Source organism: Tenrec ecaudatus, chromosome 1 (genome assembly GCF_050624435.1).
Source record: "Tenrec ecaudatus isolate mTenEca1 chromosome 1, mTenEca1.hap1, whole genome shotgun sequence".
Classification (NCBI taxonomy): Eukaryota; Metazoa; Chordata; class Mammalia; order Afrosoricida; family Tenrecidae; genus Tenrec; species Tenrec ecaudatus.
The window spans coordinates 145,997,027-146,011,161 of record NC_134530.1 but is presented as its reverse complement, the minus strand read 5'-3'; positions in this window follow the sequence as shown (position 1 = coordinate 146,011,161).

Here is a 14,135-nt window from a genome sequence, read left to right as displayed (position 1 = left end):
TGCTGAACAAGTACATTTTAAGGCAAAAATCCCTATTAGAGACAAGTGGTACTTTTATTTCTGATTCCATGGCAGGGCATTACTCCTGCTACATACAGCAACCAGCCAACGGAGAGCTAAATAACACAATTTTTACTGCTGAGTATATCATAGAACCATGGAGGGTCTATGGTTCTTATCATGAGACGATACGGTAAACTATCCTGGATAAGGTATCAAGGATAAGATAAACTAACCTTCTAGAAGGGGAAGAACAACCCTGAGGGGAAGTGCAAACAGCAAGCCATGCACCCCTCTTTTACCTGAAGGCATTTCCCAATTCTGGGCTGGGTTGGACTGTTCCCATGAAAGAGCCATTACCAAGGAAATGAGAAATCAGGGAAACATTTAAAAGTCACGTGGAACTGGAGCGACAATGAGGAGCATGAGAAACGTCAATCCGTGTCTGTCCAGTTTTCTCCAGGGCCTTGGCTAGTTTCAGGAGTTGCACAGCAGCCTGGGCAACGTGACCCAAAGTGTCTAACAGGCAGAGGGAATTATCCTGCTGTCTGGTGACACTAAGGTGAGGGGATGGTATGAAGCCGCACTCATGCTCCTCTGGCTTCGGCAGGGGTCTCCACCTTCACATCTGCTCAAGGATGACTCCTGCTCAAGGCTGGGTTGACCAGAGAACCAAATCTGCTGACACTCATATATGTGTAAGAAAGAGCCTTCTATCAAGAAGTAGTTATATATCAAGAAAACGGCAGCCCAGTCCAACTCAAGACCCTAAGTCTGATCCTAGTCCATAAGGCCCTCTTCAGACTCATGCAACCACACGCAATGATGCAGAATGCAGGAAGACCACAGGCCAGTGGGTGCAAAACCATGGGACTCCAATGGCAGGGCTCTAGCAGCAAACGGGTGAGCCAGCAGAAAGGTGCAGGCGGAGAGAAAGGGGGAGGCTCCCAGGACCCTCCTCATGAGAAAGCCATGCCCACAAGGGGTCACCATCAGGCTGTGGCCTGATTGACGGGCTATACTCCACCCTACACTTTTATAGCTCTTCAAGTTGACAAGAAATGATGTGACCACCACAACTCCTATGCTTCCTTCTTCATGCTGACACCATCTACCCCTCTCACGACACTCTACTTCCCTGCTGGGTCCAGAATCTCTTGCAGCGGCCACACAGAATGCACAGACAATCCTCATGGTTAGGGAGGCTTGTTACGGAAGTTATGAGGTTACAATTCACGATCAGAAATGTTAGGGATACAATTCTTTGTCTGCAGCACTTCTCAGCCATTCTCTCAGACATGTCTCTCTTTGATTCTTTGACTAGCCACACATACACTTGTTCTCGATCTCACTCTGTGAGCCAGGAATGCGGCTTTGCTATGTGGAGTGTTCTGTCGAGATTATTACCACTTCTCTGTGAAGGGATCTTGTATGTAACACATTTGTGACTCTTCTTTCTTGATTGTGGGATTCTCTCCATTTCTACTTTTCAAAAAATTCTTTTATTTTAAAAAATCATTTTAGTGGGGGCTCATATAATTCATATCACAATCCATACATCCATCCATTGTGTCAAGCACATTTGTTGCCAATATCATTCTCAAAACATTTTCTTTCTACTTGAGCCCTTGATATCAGCTCATTTCCCTCCTCCCTCCCTGATCCCCCTGCCTTCATGAACTCTTGATAATTTATAAATTATTATTATTTTGTCATATCTTGTACTGTCCAACGTATCCCTTCACCCAATTTTCTGTTTTCCATCCCTCAGGGAGGAGGTTATATGTAGATCCTTGTAATCAGTTCCACCTTTCTACCCCACCTTCCCTCCACCCTCCCTGTATCACCACTCTCACCACTGGTCCTGAAGGGATCATCTGTCCTGGATTCCCTGTGTTTCCAGTTCTGATCTATACCAGTGTACATCCTCTGGTCTAGCCAGATTTGTAAGATATAATTGGGATCATGATAGTGGGGGGAGGAAGCATTTAAGAACTAGAGGAAAGTTGTATGTTTCATCATTGCTAACCTGCACCCTGACTGGCTTGTGTCCTCCCTGTGACGCTTCTGTAAAGGGGTGTCTAGTTGCCTACAGATGGGCTTTGGGTCTCCACTCTGCACTCAACCTTATTTACAATGATATGCTTTTTTTGTTCTTTGATGCCTGATATCTGATCCCTTCGACACCTCATGGTCATACAGGTTGGTGTGCTTCTTCCATGTGGGCTTTGTTGCTTTTGAGCTAGATGGCCGCTTGTTTATCTTCAAGACTTTAAGACCCCAGATGCTCTATCTTTTGATAGTCAGGCACCATCAACTTTCTTCACCACATTTGCTTTTGCACACATTTGTCTTCAGTGATCGTATCGGGAAGGTGGGCACCCACTGATGTGATCTTTTGTTTATTGATGTCTGGTACCTGGTCCCTTCTACACCTGTGGTCACACAGGCTGCTGTGCTTCTTCCATGCGGGTTTTGATGCCTCTGAGCTAGGTGGCTGCTTGTTTACCTGCAAGCCTTTAAGACCCCAGATGCTATATCTTTTGATAGCTGGGCACCGTTAGTTTTCTTCACCACATTTGCTTATGCACACATTTGTCTTCAGCAATTGTGTAGGGAAGGTGTGCATCATGGAATGGCAATTTAATAGAACAAAGTGTTCTTGCATTGAATAAGTACTTGAGTGGAGGTCCAAAGTCCATTTGCTGCCTTAATACTGAACCTATAAATATATATGTAGATCTATTTCCCCACCATCCTATATAAATATATTTACATATGTACATGCTTGTGTTTAGACCTCTATAAATACCCTTTGCCTGCTAGTTCTTCCCTCTATTTCCTTTTACTTTCCTCTTGTCCCACTATCATGCTCAGCCTTTATTTGGGTTTCAGTAATTTCTCTTGGTTATATTGCTCTTGCTGAATCACTACCAGGTCTCTCACACCCTCCTTGCCACTAATTTTGGATCACTTGTTGCTCCCTTGTCCCTGCGTTGGTCAATACAACCTCCTTCCCCCACATCCCCCTCTCCCATGTGCCCCCGGAACCATCAGGCTGTTGTTTTCTCCTCCAGATTGTTCATCCAGCCTATCTCATCTAGATAGATCTGCAGAGATAATAATATGCACCAAAAAACAAGGCATAGCAAGACAAGGCAACAAAAGATAACACAATGATGACAACAAAAAAGAAAACCAATGACCCATGGAGTACATCCTGGCCCACCAGGTCTGGAGGACGATATCCCTGCTGTGAATAGCCAATGCACAGAGTGGACCATATGGCTGATCCCACTATGAGACATGACGTCCCACACTGGCCCAGGGCTCTGTGGGGACAACACTGGAGACTCAGTGTTTGGGGATTGGCCTGGTCTGACCCCACGACATTGAGGCAAAACACTAAAGGCGTGCGGCAGAGCCATGGGAGCTCCCGAGGGAGTGCAGAGAATAGACTTTGGGGCCAGAGTGTGGAATCCCATCAGACTTGACTGAAGGACACGCTTAGAGGTCAAAAAATCAGACCTTGATCTAATTACAGGGTTTTTTCTTTTTAAAATTAATATTTTTCTTTTTTTAATTAACTTATTCTTTTCTGGGCCATTTCTACTTCTTAAGATAGCTTCTTTTATATCTAGAGGACTGGCAAAACTGACCAATCTCTTTCTGTTAGACCTGTACACCCTGTTTGCCTGCTCTCATCCAGTCATTTGGTGAGAGTCACAAAATGCCAAGTAATTTCACTCCACCACATAAGGAAACCAAGACGTCATGTGAGAAAGAGTCTGTCTCAAATACTTGGCTAGTTTTCCCCTCAGGAAATTTGATGTTGCAAGGGACAGAAGCCTGGGGAATTGGGCTGGACATTTGTAATAATAAAAGTAGGATCCCCCTTAGCTTTTCAGGCCCTAAAAGATGGGAGGCCAAAACTGACAAGTGAGAGCAAATCAGAGGGAGAGGCCTATTTCAAAAGCTGCACCTCAGCCACGACCCAGCTCCGTCTCTCAACTGAGATTACACAGCTGTATGGCCACTAAGTCAATTACGACTCATAGCCACCCTCTAGGACAGAGCAGAACTGCCCCTGGAGGTTTCTGAGACTGAAAACATTCATGGGAGTACAAAGCCTCATAGTTCTCCCTCAGAGCAGCTGGCAGTTTCAAACTGCTGACCTTGCAGCTTGCAGCTCAATGCCTAACCCCCTGCACCACCAGACCTCAGGATAGTGGAGATTCACTGGCCCTCACGCTAGCTGTGTAACACAGAGAAGGGGAGCCCCTGCCGCTGGAAGACAGGACCACCTGGAGCCTGTACACAATGAGCAGCGCACTAAAAATGACAAGACCTGGATAATGGCAAGAAGATGCGCTTACTAATCGAGGAAACATAATAGGATGTAACTCAAAACTCACTTCCGTGAAGTCAGTACTGAGTCCTGTGGGTTTCCGAGACTGTAACTGTTTACAAGAGCAGGCAAACAGTCTTTCTCCCGAGGAGCTACAGGTGGTTTCAAACTGCCGACCATGCAGATCGTAGCCCAGTGAGAAACCGTTACACCACCAGGGCCCCCCTAACGGAAGGTAGGTGATCCAAATCTCAACCTTACAGACTTTAAAATAAGCCATGATACGTATGTTAAAGTAAAATAGAAGGTAAAAGATGGAAAAATCAGGAAAATTTTCCTAGAAAGTTGACACATTAAAAAAAATGAATCAAGTTACATATATTCAACATAGGGCACATACTTGAACAGTGCTTTTAAAAATAATTTTACTGGGGGCTCTTACCGCTCATATCACAATCCATACATACCTGTGTCAAGCACTTTTGTACATGTTTCCATCACCATTTTCAAAACATTTCCCTTCTACTCGAGTCCTTGATATCAGCTCATTTTCCCTCTCTCCACCCTCCCTTCCTCCCTCCTGAACTCTTGATAATCTATAAATTATTATTATTTTCATGTCTTACACTGACCTCTTTCTCCCTTCACCCACTTTTCTGTTGTCTGTCCCCCTGGGAGGGGGTGATATATAAATTATTATGGTTGGTTCTCCCTTTCTCCTCACACCTTACCCTTACCCTCCTGATATCGCCACTCTCATTATTGGTCCTGAGGGGGTTATCTGTCCTGGATTCCCTGTGTTCCCAGCTCTTATCTGTACCAGTGTACATGCTCTGGTCCAGCGGATTTGTAAGGTAGAATTGGGGGCATGATAGTGGTTGGAGGGAGGAAACATTAAAGAACTAGAGGAAAGTTGTATGTTTCATCAGTGCTCTACTGCACCCTGACTGGCTCATCTTTCTTGTGATCCTTTTATAACAGAATGTCCAATTGATGGAATTTGGGTCTCCACTTTGACCTCTCCCTCATTCACATCCATATGATTTTTGTTCTGGGTCTTTGATGCCAGATACCTGATCCCATTGACACCTCATGATCACACAGGCTGGTGTGCTTCTTCCATGTGGGCTTCTCAGCTAGATGGCCGCTTGCTTATCTTCATGCCTTTATGACCCAAATGCTATATCTTTTGATAGCTGGGCACCATCAACCTTCTTCACCACATTTGCTTATGCACCTGCTTTGTCTTCAGCAATTGTGTTGGGAAGGTGAGCATCACAGAATGCTGGATTATTAGAACAAAGTGTTCTTGCATTGAGGGAGGACTTGAGTAAAGGCCACATGTCCGTCTGCTACTTTAATATGTAACATATAACTATATGTACATAGATCTGTTTCCCCATCATCATATATAAATATGTTTACATATGTACATGCCTGTGTTTAGACCTCTATAAATGCCTTTTGCCTCCTAGTTCTTGCCTCTATTTCCTTTTACTTTCCTCTTGTCGCACTTGAACAGCGCGTCCCAGTGCAGAGTTCTGCAGTGATGAAAGCGTTCGATGAGCTACATTTCCCAATAAAGGATGCGCTCTCCATAGGCGTCTCTTCAGCACTTGCAATGTGCTAGTGTAATCCTGAGGAAGGGAACCGAAATGCTCGTGAAGTGGCATCTGAACAGCCACATGGGCGAAGGCCTACTGGATTGAACAAAACCCATTGCAGCAGCATTACCATGGCGGCAGCAACACTGCCCCTGACAGCGAAAGACAGGCGGCTCCCTAAACGGGCATCTAGAATAAAGCGACTAAGCAAACAGTCCTGTATTTCCAAAGCAAAATACTGTACTGTAAAAAGTAATTATTCGCAGCTGCACAAGACATCGATCTACAACCAATGAAGAACGTACATACGAAAACACAAGCACAATGAGCAAGTCAGGATGGTGATTACCCTGGGGATGTGTGTCTAGAAAGAAGCTTGAGGGGGCTTCTGAAGCACTGGTCATAAAGTAACTTATCTTCTCAAAGCATATAGGAGTTAACCCTGAGGAGCATTGGCGAAGAACTTGGCAGTGACTCCTCTCCCCTACAAGGCGGGTGCTGCCCCCTCATAGCTGTCAATGACATTCTTCCTTAGTGGTGTGGAGAGAAGGCGGGCAAGTGGGTGGATCCCACCAACAGCAACCACAACAAACCCCACCCCCTGCCGTAGAGTCTGTGCTGACTGACCCACACTGATCCCATCAGACAGGGTAGAACTGCTCCTGTGGGTTTCTGAGACTGTCATACTTTTAAAAATCATTTTATTGGGAATTCATACAGCTCTTATCAAAATCTGTACATCCATCCATTGTATCAAGCATGTTTGTACATTTCTTGCCATCATCATTTTTGTTCTTTCTTTCTTTTTATTTATTTATTATTATTAATTTTAGTCATTTTATTGGGGTTCATACAACTCTGATCACAATCCATATATCCATCCGTTGTGTCAAACACATTTGTACATTTCTTGCTTTCATAAGTTTCAAAACATGTTCTTTCTACTTGAGCCCTTGCTATCAGCTCCTCATTTTCCCTCTGTCCCCAGCCCCCCTCCCTCAACAACCCTTGATAATTCATAAATTATTATTTTTTCATGTCTTACCCTGACCTTTGTCTCCTTTCACCCACCCTTCAGTTGTCCGTCACCCTGGGAGGGGGTTATATGTAGATCATTGTGATCAGTTCCCCCTCTCTTCTCCCACCTTCCCCTTCCCCTTCCCTTCCTGATATCACTACTTTCATGGTTGGTCCTGATGGGTTTATCTGTCCTGGATTCCCTGTGTCCAGCTCTTATCTGTACCAGTGTACATGCTCTGGTCCAGCCAGATTTGTAAGGCAGAATTGGGGTCATGATAGTGGGGGTTTGGGGGAGAGGAAGCATTAAAGAACCAGAAGAAAGTTGTATGTTTCGTCAGTACTATGCTGCACCCTGACTGGCTCATCTTTCCCTTGTGACCTTTCTGTAAGGGGACACCAACTGTCTACAGATGGGCCCTGGGTCTCCACTCTGCACTGCCCCTCATTCACATTGATATGGTTTTTTTGTTCTGAGTCTTTGATGCCTGATATCTGATCCCATCGACACCTCATGATTACACAGACTGGTGTGCTTGTTCCCCCCCCCCCCCAGCATGAGCTTTGCTGCTTCTCAGCCAGATGGTTGCTTTCTTATCTTCAAGCTCCTAGCCCCCAGACAGTATATCTTTTGATCACCGGACACCATCAGCTCTCCCCACCACACCTGCCTATGCACCCATCCTGTCCCCAGTGACCATGCCGGGAAGCCAAGCATCATGGAATGCCAGGTCATTAGAACAACGTGTTCTTACATTGAGGGAGTACTTAAGTAGAGGCTCAATGTCTGTCTGCCACCCCAATACTCAACACATAAACATATGTACATAGATCTATTTCCTTATATATAAATATATCTGCATATGTACATGCCTGTATTGAGACCTCTATAAATGCCCACTTGCCTCCCAGTTCTCTGCTCCATTTCTCTCCCCTTTCCTCCTGTCCCATTATCATGTTCGGTCTTGATTCGGCTTTCAGTAATTCCTCTGGGTTACATTGCCCTTGATTAAGCCCTACCAGGCATCCTGCACCCTCCTTGCCATTGATCTCAGATTACTTGTTATTCCCTTGTCCCTGAGTTTGTTAACAACCACTTCCTTTCTCCTGCCTCCCCCTCTCCCATGTTTCCCCGGAACCATTTGTCCCACTGTTTTCTCCTCCAGGCGGTTTATCCCACCTTTCCTACCTAGATAGACATGCAGAGACAATAATAAGCACAAAAACAAGACAGAGCAAAACCAAACAACAACAACAACAAAAAAAGCAAAAACAAAAAACCACAACTAACAACAAAAACTCAACGACAACAAAAGAGAAAAGCCTATAAATAGTTTCAGGTCTGTTTGTTGACCTTAGGAGCGTTTTCCAGTCCAGTCTGGTGAGGTGCTATGCCCTGGCCCCAAAGTCTGTTTTTGGTATTCCAAGGGACTTCATTGCTTTGCTCCCCTTGCTGCTCGGTTGCATGTCCTTAGCTTTTCGCCCTGGTGTGTTGGGGTCAGATCAGGCACAAGTCCTGTCCTTTGCCTCCAGTGTTGTCCCTTGCAGTGATATGGGTCAGTAACCCATATGATTGAGTAACTTATAACCGATAACTGGTAACCCATCACTGATATGGGTCAGATATGGGTCACAGACAACACTGTGCCTCCAGTGTTGTCCCTTGTAGTGGTATGGGTCAGTGAGGGATGTCTTGTCTTGCAGTGGCTGGCCCTATGGTCCTCTGTGCATTGGCTGCACTGAGCAGGAATATCATCCTTGGGGCTTGGTGAGCCAGGATGTGTTCCACTCTCTCCTTCCCTCTTTGTTTGCTCCTGTGTGAGCTGTAGCTTCAGTGCGGTTTTTGGAAGAGAATTCTTTTGCGGGGAGCGGGTGAGGTGTCCACGTAGTTGGGATTGGGGCTGGCCCTGCAGACCTCTCTATTCATTCACGTCTTGGCGCACTGTGTTGAAGTCTTGTCCCTCTCTCCCTCTCCTGTGGAGATAGCAACACCGCTCCCCTCCGTTGGGTGGGTTAGTGCCCTGTTCCTCCACTACCCATGTCTGTCTGTCTTTATTTTCCCCTCCTTTTTAGTTGCTGCCATATGCATCCCTGGATTGGGCCTGACCCCGCCATAGTACCTGGTATGGATACAGTAGCTTTCCCCTATGCCCCCTTTGCATTTTTAAGCTTACATCAACAGACTCATACTGCACACGTCCTTCCATGCCTGGCCTACTTCGCTCAGCGTAACTTCCTCCAACTCTTACCATGCGGCTATGTGCCCCATGCGTTCACCACTGCCGTCTAGGGATGCATAGTACTCCGTTTTAAGTATGCACCACAGTTTTCAATCCATTCATCCATTGCTAAAAACCCGGGCTCTTTCCAACTCCCTGCAACTGTGCACTGCGTAGCAAAGAACATGGGAGCACAGATGGCTGGCCATGGTTTATTTCTTGCCTCTTCTGGGTATATGTGCAATAAGGGGATTGCTGGGTCATATAGTAGCTTGATTTCCATATGTTTTAGATATTGCCAAATTGATTTCCATAGTGGCTGTATATACCTACAGGTCCACCAGCAGTCGATGAGAGTTCCTATCTCACCACAGCCCCTCTGACACTTGTTGCTTTCTGATGTTTTGAATCGAGTGCTAGTTGGTATCTCATGGTTGTTTTAATTTGAATTTCTATTATGGCTAATGACCAGGAACATTTTCTCATGTGTTTATTGACCATTCAGATTTCTGCACCTGTGAAACTTCTGTTCAGGTCTTTTGCCCACCTCCTTAGTGGGCAGTTAGTTTTTTCTTATTATAAGCATGCAAAGTATTGTCGATTTTAGTAATAAGGCCTTTGTCTGATGTGCCATTGCTACCAATGTTTTCCCAGTCCGTGGGATCTCTTATTACTCTCTTTGTGAATTCTTTCAATGACACAGGTGTTTTATCTTCAGTACATCCTACTTGTCAATTTGTGACTCCTCTGTATTTGTATCCATCTCTATTTCCAATAGCCTATGTATTTCCTGTGCCAAGGTTCTCAGGTTTGTCCCAGTTCCCTCATAAGTAACTCTAGTTTGGGGTTTTATCTCAAGGTCTGTGATCTACCTTGAGTTTATTCTTGTACATGGAGTGAGGTAAGGGTCTTGCTTCATTTTTCTGTAGGTAGATATCCAATTTTTCCCAGCACCACTTATTGAAGAGAACATCCGCTTCCCATTTGATATTTTTTTGGCCCTTATCAAATATCAGTTATCTGTATTCTGATGTTTTCATTCCTGAGTTTTCAGCTCTTTTCCACCAGTCTGAATATCTGTCGTTATACCAGTACCACGCGGTTTTGACCACTGTGGCCATATAGTATGTGCTAAAGTCAGGTAGAGAAAGCCCTCCCACTTTGTCCTTCTTCTTGAGGAGGTCTCTGCTAATTCTGGGCTTCTTCCCTCTTCATATGTGGTTGGTAATCAATTTTTCTAATTCTTTGAAGAAAGATGATGGTATTCGTATTGAGATAGCATTAAACTTATATAGTGCCTTGGGCAGAACTGACATCTTTACTATATTGAGTCTTCCAATCCACGAGCATGGGATGTTCTTCCATTTTTGAGGTCACTCTTGGTTTCTTGTAATAATGTTCTGTAGTTTTCCTCATTCAAATTTTTTGCTTTTTTTAGTCAGGTATATCCCTAGATATTTCAATTTGTGCTTGGCTATTGTAAAGAGTACTACCTTTTAAAATTGTATCTTCTGTGAGCTTGTCTGATGGGTATAGCAGTCTGATAGACTTCTGTTTGTTGATCTTGTATCCTGCCACTCTGCCATATTCTTTTATCACTTCCAACACTCCACTTCTGGAGTTTCAGGGTTTTTCGATATATAAAATCATATCATCTGCAATAATGATGGTTTTGCTTCTTCCTTCCATAGACAATTATCTCTGATGTCTTTTCTTTGTCTTATGTTGCTAGCTAGGACCTCCAGTACGATGTTGAATACGAGTGGGGACCAAGGGCATCCTTGTCTAGTCCCCCTTTTCAGTGGAATTGTTTTCATCTTTTCTACATTGACTTCCACGTTGGCTGTTGGTTTTTCATATACAGCCTGTATCATATTGAGGAATTTCCCTTGCATTCCTATCTTCTTGAGTGTCTTAAACAGGAATCGGTGTTGGATGTTGTCGAATGCTTTCCCAGCATCTATAGATATCCTCATGTGGTTCTTATAATTTTTCATGTCAATGTGGCAAATAATACTAATGGTCTTTGTATGTTGAACCATGCCTGCATCCCTGGTATCAATCCCATGTGGTCATGGTGAATTATTTGTTTTATATACTTTTGTATTGTATTGACTAGTATTTTTTTAAAAGGATTTTGGCATTGATTTCATTAGGGATATTGGTCCATAGTTCTTGATTCTTGTGAAATCCTTGCCTGGTTTAGGTATCAGAGTTATACTAACTTCATAAAGAATTTGGGAGTTTTCCGTCTTTTTCTATGTTCTGGAAGAGTTTGTGTAGGATTAGTGTCAGTTCTTCCCTGAATGTTTTTTAGATTTTTCCTGTGAAGCCATCTGGTCTGGGGGATTTTTTTGTTGGTAATCCCTTGAAAATCTTATCTATTTCTTCTATTGCCATGGGTCTGTTGAGATTCTTGATGTCCATCGAGGATAGTCGGGGAGGGGTGGGGGTTGTTTTTCTAAGTATTTGTCCACATCTTCCAAGTTGCTGAGTTCATTGGAATACAGGCTTTCCTAGTATTTCATTGGGATGTGTTGTAGTGTCTCCTGTTTCATCCCTCAATCTTGCTATTGAAATTTGTTTCTTCCTTTCCTTGGTTAGGTTTGCCAGTGATCTGTCAATTCTGTTAATCCTTTCAAAGAACCAACTTTTAGCTGTATTAATTTTTCCATAGTTTTCTTGTTTTTCCTCTCATGAATCTCAGCCATGATTTTTATCTTTTCTTTTCTTTTGCTACTAGTAGAATTGTCCTGTTGACTCTGCTCTAATTGCTGTAAGTTTTGTGTCAGTATATCAATCATTAGTCTGTCTTCCTTTTTCATGTGTGCATGTATTGCTACTAAACTTCGTCTTATAACTGCCTTTGCTGTGTCCCAAATGCTTTGGTAAGTCATATTCTCATTAGTTTCTAGAAACTTCCTGATTTCATCTCTGATCTGGGTCAGTACCCACTCCTTTTTCAATAGGAAGTTATTCATCCTCCAATTGCTTGTCCTTGTTTTCTTAATTTTCCTTTTGTTGATTTCCAACCTTATGGCACAGTGGTGGGAGAGAGAAGAGACTGTAATTTACGGGAGTTAGAAAGCCCCGTCTTTCTCCCAAGGGCTGATCCTAGAGTGAGGAAATGATAAAGGAGAAGACTGGACAAGAGAGAAGGCTGTTGTGAACGGTGTGTGTGTGTGTGTGTGTGTGTCTACAAGTATGTAGAGGTTGTGTATCGTCGGGCATCAGGTGTTGGGGGTAGGATGGGAGTTTGGAGAGGAACTTAGTGTTAGAGGAACCTCTTGCTTCTCTCACAGTTACACACCCTCCCAAAGCTGCTCCATTACCTTCTGATACCAATGCTAAGAAGTTATATGGGTGCCCAGTCTACCATTTTCGACGCCCTGCCTCCATGAATGCTGTTTCTATTGCTAGTGGTGCCATCGTGCTGTAGTGAGTTAGCCGTCCTGTTGGCAATGAGAACTGTGCAGTCTAAATATGCTGGCGTTCTTCTTGTAAGTGGTCCTGAGATGCTAATTTTTTTCCTTTATTCTTTTTACATGCTGGGACCAGGAGTCCTGGGGGCGGGGGAGGGAGGAGTCACGCACTGGGCTGCTAACCACAAAGCCAACAGTTCAAAACCACCAGCCGCTCTGAGGGGAGAAAGATGAGGCTTTCTATGTTTGTAAAGCATTGCAGCCTCGGAAACGCACAGGGGTAAGTCTTCTCTGTCCTATAGGGTCACTGTGAGTTGAAGTCTACTCAATGGTACTGAGTACAGTACTCTGGGACCTGGGTGGAACTGTGGGTTAAGCACAAGGCTGGCAGTTAAGACCACCAGCCACACCTTGTGAGAAAGAGGAGGTTGCTTACTCTTTACAAATTTACCGTCTTAGAAACTCTAAGGATTTGGAAATGACACAATGGCAGTAAGTTACCGTAAGACTAGCCAGATACTAGCATAAAAAAAACAGTCTATTGGATCAGGGTCATGGCTCAGGGCAGAGTGGATTATGAAAGAAGAGGAGAAAAGATGGGTTTGCTTCTGCTATGTGTAAGTTGGTATATAGGGCATAATAATGTTTTAGGGATCTTTCCATTCTACATTGGCACCAGACTTCTGATGACGAGATCCTCACCCTTTACCTATGGGTGCTCTAAGCACTCTGGAATATTGAAAAACGTATTGACCATATGTGGAGAGTTGAAGAAGGCAGAGCCAATCTTCAATCTCGCCTAGTGAGATAGGGGTTTTGTGGATGAAAAACCTGAACACCAGGGGGCAGCAGCACCCTACAAACCAAACTCACTACCTGGAGTCATTGCATTTCTGAGGCTGTAGTAAGAAGCCGCTGCCAACCATGGCTCCTGGCAGGCTACATTTTTTTACATAGCACGAAGAAGGCTAGGGCTGTGTGAGAAAAGCAACGATGACTTTTCTATTAAAAAGAAGTCAAATGTAAATGTTTCCATTTACAGCCCAAATGGCTGCTTGCATGCACATTGAAGCAAATAGCGTCAGAGCACTTGGGCCTAGAGGAGGAGGCGGTGCAGTTCAATCGTGGTTGTGCCCTTAGACTTGGACTCCCAGCTCGAGTTTTCATGAACGGTGTCAACTGGTTGTGGTGATTAGATAAACATCTGATATACAGTCGATGCTCAACACATATGAATATTGCCATTATAAGGCTATCTCTGTAGTTCTTACATTTCCCTTCAAAAATCTTATGTGTTTTTTGAAGCCCAGGGTTGATGAACCGATAGAGACAGCAAGTAGAATAAGGGTTTCCCAGGGAGGAGGTTTCTATGGTGGAGATGGGGGGGGGGGGTAGAAGGGGGATGATGTCAAGGAGTTTATGTAGAAAAAGAATGGTTGGAAACTGATTGTGGTGGCAATTGTACAATTCTGCCTGATGGAATTGAACTATGGATTGATACGATATATCTATTAATAATAAATGG